Source organism: Triticum dicoccoides, chromosome 7B, assembly GCF_002162155.2.
Source record: "Triticum dicoccoides isolate Atlit2015 ecotype Zavitan chromosome 7B, WEW_v2.0, whole genome shotgun sequence".
NCBI classification, from domain to species: domain Eukaryota; kingdom Viridiplantae; phylum Streptophyta; class Magnoliopsida; order Poales; family Poaceae; genus Triticum; species Triticum dicoccoides.
Genome location: NC_041393.1, coordinates 718018193 through 718023886, shown reverse-complemented (window position 1 = coordinate 718023886; position 5694 = coordinate 718018193). Strand labels below are relative to the sequence as shown.

At 38.4% G+C, this 5694-nt stretch overlaps 1 long non-coding RNA gene across 6 annotated transcripts; it reads right to left on the bottom strand.

Annotated features, from left to right (window-relative positions):
• Nucleotides 1-624: 624 nt before the first annotated feature.
• On the bottom strand, nt 625-5683 carry LOC119338416. Of its 6 annotated transcripts, none has more exons than XR_005163976.1 (7): nt 5554-5683; nt 4172-5366; nt 4013-4100; nt 3853-3892; nt 2309-3191; nt 1971-2187; nt 625-924 (listed from the first exon to the last, which is right to left on the bottom strand). It is a non-coding gene; the product is annotated as an uncharacterized LOC119338416 (long non-coding RNA). The 6 variants fall into 6 exon arrangements; XR_005163974.1 differs by having other exon boundaries at nt 625-863; XR_005163977.1 differs by having other exon boundaries at nt 625-2187; nt 2309-2361; nt 3045-3191.
• Nucleotides 5684-5694: the final 11 nt, after the last annotated feature.

Genomic DNA, 5694 nt, shown 5'->3' with positions numbered 1-5694 from the left:
TGCAGCTATTATTCAAGACCTGAAGAGAAGGACGCTTGATTTTGTTTCCGTGCAATTTATCCATGAGAAGAGGGAGTTTAATCTTGAGGCTCATAAGCTCTCAAAGGCAGCAACTACTTTACCTTTCGGTCGTCATGTATGGCTTCAAGTCTTACCAGACATCATTTGTACTAGAACAGGACAGGGCGCGAGGGTGCTGGTCAAAGCGTTTTGCCGAAGCACGTAATACTATGTCAGTAGGAAACCAGGTATAGCATTTGCACTTATACAGAATCAAGCTCAGTGCGTTCATACGACCACGGAAGCACGCCTTGGCGCGTGTTGCCCATCCAAGCGTCGTGACCCAGTGTGTATAAATCTTGTACATACAGAGAAAATTACAACACCATGTATAAATCTTGTACATTCAAAGAAAATTACAACACTCTTTTAGGACTAATCACAAACAGTAGAGATATATGCTAAAAACATGGTAAGCTGAGGATACTAAGTTAATAGGGTAATTAATTTTGCAAGCACATCACAAAATTTGTTTCAAAAAGCCAGATTGGCAGTGCCAGATAAGACAACTGGTTTGCATCAAGTTCAGTACAAAGCAAAAAGATTCGGGAACCATGCATCATCTACAACATAATATAATTAAAATAGAATTTTTTTACCTATAGTCCATTTCCTTATTTATAAGAGATACACAGAGCAAATAGTCCCATATCTTCAGTTGTGCGACAAAATAAAAGAAGATTCATGTACATATCAAAACTAAGATTCTCCAAATACCATCTCTCGGTCATGAAATATATTCTTCAGTTGCACACCAACAGTTGCCATTCCAGGATAATATCAAATCCAGTCTTCCACATACCCTTTGTCCAAGACCAAAAGAAGTGCACAAATGGTGAGCGTTATAAGGAATTGTTCTTGGGTCTGTACAAAGCATACTAACCCCATTAAAATTACGTGCATGGAGGCGAGATGCAAGTACGATAATTAACCAACTCAACTGCGTTAATCCTCAAATTAAAATTCCAGAAAGAACTTGATCTTTAAATCTACTTCATCAATGCCACATCTTCTACATGGTTTCTCATCTACTGGTTGTGAGTAGAAAATAGAGCATTAAACCTAGACCCATCCTCTGATTATGTACGTGTCACGCCAGATTACTACACTTGGAACCTTTATATATATATGGGGATAGAATGGAGAGGGTAGGGAGGGAGCAGATATGGAGGTACCTAGAGGCATTCCAGGAAATATTTTCCATGATATAGATCACGGACACCATCCTTTCACGTGACCACAGCAAGATGATTTGAAATAAGGTGGTAAGCAGATTAAGCAACAATCTTATTTTGGAGAATAGCTTATTTACCAGTTATCACACGCAGTTGAGGCACTGCCACGGAGCTGTCAAGTTCTTATGAGGAAACCTTTTATAAACTCCAATGTATTGAAGGGTTATTAACTAAAAGCATCCTTATTATACAACAAACTAAATATTTTCATCAAAAGAAACTGCATAAAATTCCAAATGATGGTCTTGAAAATTGCATATAATTTAAGGTGCATCCTTATTCTGATAAGGATGAAAAATAAATAAATATATATATATATATATATTGGAACTTTTGTAAAACACAGATCACCAAAATTAAAAGATATCATAGCCACACGTAACTCAGCCCTCATGACACAGATTATGTTCGAAAAGAATCTTTTCAATCTTGCAGCAACATGGAAGTTCATATCATTATAAACAGAGAGAAAGAGAGATTAAAGTAACAGACCTAAAATATAGAAATATATTTTCGTAGCAGTGACGACCCAAGCAATTAAATTTCACACTACAATAAGAAATCATAAGCAAAAAGAATTGTACAACAGAATAGAAGGAGATTACAAATAGGCAAAGCATGGCACCAACACATCCTGAGTGCAATAAGCAGGGAGCGAGGGTGAAGCATACAGACCTATCTGGCAGTGTGTAGTGGGGCAGCGGGGAGGGCGATGACAGCAGCAGCGGTGTTGGCAACCAGGGAGGGCCCCATCAGCATTGTGGTCGACGATGTTTCCCTTTTTGTCTATCTCGATGGCATGGTCCACATGCAGAGTAGTTGCGCAAGCAGTGGCCTGCACAACCCTCCCGGCGATGGCAAGGATAGAGCCGGCGAGAGACACGACAGCATCCTGCAAACCAAGATAATGGGAGGACCAGTCAGAGAGACGGCAGGTAGCATTTGAAAGCGCAAACTTTTGGAACCCCTCAACTACACCAAATGGAAGCAGATGATGATGCTAAGCACCATACCATGGTAGGGAACGTGGTTCTAGTGTTGATGCAGATTGTACCAGAAGTTGCCACTGCAGAGGTATTAGACAAAAAAAAAGCTCTTGCTTGGCCACTCGGAAACGTCACACCCAACCAGGCTGCTCCAAATCATTAAAGACTATTTTTTTCAAAAGATTAATAAGAAAAACAGTACACCAGTGTAAAAAAAACAGAACACAGTTGTAGATGGAGAAAATCAAGTGTTACATAATAATTGAGTACTCCCTCTGTAAACTAATATAAGATCTTTTAGAACACTAAAGTAGTGATCTAAATGATCTTATATTAGTTTAAAAAGGGAGTAATTGCTAAGAAAATTCAGGTTTTTTAATCACACAACTAAGCTTGCCTTCATAAATTATGCTCCACCGAAATACTCTTCTTGCTTTAGGAGATTAAAAATCTGATTAATATTACACTTGTGTTAATGAACAACCATCCATGCTACAAAGATGTGACAGTGAATCTGTTCTTATATGTATTTTAGCAACAAAAATGTGACACTCTATTTATGGAAACACTTCTCTACATATCATTCCCTATTTTGAGACAGGGCACCTTTCTAAATGCACCCGGTAAATTTATCTTTCTCCTAATTCAGTAGTAGCGCCACATGTATATTGCTCAACCATTTATGTCACTTCATCGGACTTCCACTTGAACAATTACTACTGGAAACAAAAATACACTGTATACGTGTGTCCCTGTGGAATACCGGTGAAGACGCCACATCAGCCAGGGCCAGGCTCAAGTGGCAGCACAAGCGCACCTGCTGCCAGCCAAGGTGGCCGCTACCAGAGTCCTGCCTCCAATCGCTTCCCATTTAATCTACTACTGCTTTTGTATGGCATTGGTGTTGTTACTGGATCAAGCCAGCAAGACAGGAAAATTAGAAGAAAACATGAGAACAATGAAAGCATGTCATAATCAAGACACCAGAATACAACTACTTCAGTAATCCACCTACCTATAACCAATGCATTATAGAAACACAAGCAATTATTTCTGAACTTCAATAAAGAAAATATAGCTTCCCAATGAAATACAAACATGAGCATGGTACTGCTGAAAAACAAAATATATAATGTGAAAGCAAATATCAGTTACAAAAACATTATTATTGCTATTGGATTAAGCCAGCAAGAAATAAAACAATGAACCACACATAATTGGCTCCTAAACAGAAATGTCATCTAAGTTCTGCCATGCATAATCCACTAAGCGACATGCTCCAATAGACACCCAAAACAATTCGTTTAAGAATCAAACAGGAGGCAAATGTAACACTTTTAAACATGTAAGATCTACTTAGGCTTTACATGAAATCACTACAGATTATACACATATAAGTGCCAGGGTGCAGTCTAGAAAACAAGAATGAAGATTACAAAAAGCACGGAGGTACAAAAACAGGGCAAAATCCAAGCCATAGTATATTTTTCATTCAAGTCTATAGACCTGCAGTATGGAACTCTTTTTTATAGGTACAGATGTAAGAGATACACAAGAAAGAGCAGATTTACCTGAGAAACAGTACGCAGAGTAGCAAGGAGGGGTCTGAAACTGCAGAGAGGGAAGTTGAAACTATTTAGAAGCAAGAGTATAAATCGAAAACTTGACTTGATAGCACAACCTGACATATAAGTTCTAAGTAGACATGGGTTAAGACAGATGGCCAATTACCTGATAGATCTATTATTGTGGTTATGTTGTTGTCCATCCAATAAATGCTGAACCAATGGTGACACGTGTGCATATCATGTATTGCAGGCTAGCACATAGTAGAAGAATAAATTTCATTTCACATATGCAACAGCAGTAAAAACAATTCAAGTTGGTCACCTGACGATACATCCGGCTCGCACGTATTATCCAGTTGCAATTGCAACACACACAATTCTTTCCTCAAGGTTTAATGACTTCTATGTTCTAGCTGAAATTCCTGGTACAAAATAATTAGGACAAGACAATTAATTTCATGTTAGTGGAAAGGAACATAACATATAAACATCTCATGAAAGAGACATGCCAGTTCTAGCTGGTGTTCTTTCTCGTACATGAAAAGAAAAATTGCATCTTCATATGTAAACTACAGCTGCTTGATTACAACCATACTCAACCATGTATTCAATCATCTGTTGTTTACTCTCATGTAATTAAGAGAAACTCACTTCTTGTAGGTATGATGTGAGACGAAGACATAAATGCTCTAAATAAGTACACCTCTAAAACAAAATTAAGAGAAATCCCACCTCAAAGTTTATGGGTGATTGGACAGCTGAGAATCTTGAAGTAAAATTATTTGGGCCTATAAAATCATAATTTCATCCAAAGCAGAAGAAACCAGAATATACTCATAATCAAATTATTTAGGTTGTCCATGCCTAACATTTGCAGATATACAATGAAAGTGAAAGGTAAGTGAGCACTTTGCCGTGAATAGAGGATGGCCTTGACCTGGTTTCATTATGGTCAAACATATTGCACATGTCTTCTAAAAAAAGACATAAAAAGGATTAAGATACAAACATTAAACATTGCTGAAAAGGAAAATGGGGATGCATTTTTCGTGGTATATAGTAGTATCAACTATCAAGTGATGGTGCAAAGTGAAGTATGGAATACCAACGAAATAAGCATCTAAATGCCACAATAATAAATGCATAGACCAAGAAGATGAAGATATCCATGACCTTTTGATTTTTCAATTGTCCGCATCATTTTTTAGTTCTATAGATAGTTTTGCCGTGATGAATAAGCCATGTGTTGCTTAAAACCTAAAGAGATATTAGTATTGTCAATATTCCCTCTACAAACCTTTGCCAAATGCTGCAGTTTGATAGTTTCTACGTACCAGAAGATCAAAGCGTTGATGACTAACCATTACACCTCACCCTTATATGACCAGAAGATCAAAGGGATGACCTTCCAGATACATTTCAAAACCTAATACTAATCATATCCCTGAGTCTTCTTAACACCACTGCACACCTCGGTAGCTTCCACTTGCATTTGCCAGTTTCTACTATGTCTGTATCTGTGGTAGTAGATAAAAGTAACATTAGTATCAGTACTAATTCTAAGTATATCAGAACATGCGAAGAACATATGTAGTAGTAATAACCAGGTAGGCACAATTGCCAGATTCGGTGGGTTTGATTTGGGGAAACAATGCATCGGCAAGGCAACGGGCGAGGGAGGGATGGATGGATGGATGGACTTACGATTCTGTCGAGCTCCCGGGTCTTGCGCATCAGCTCCTCCTTGAGCCGGCTGTTCTCCTCAAGCTGCGATGGCGTGGGAGGGGGAGAATGGATGAGTGAGTGAGTGATATTGGCAGGGGTGAGAAACAGAGATGGGCGAGG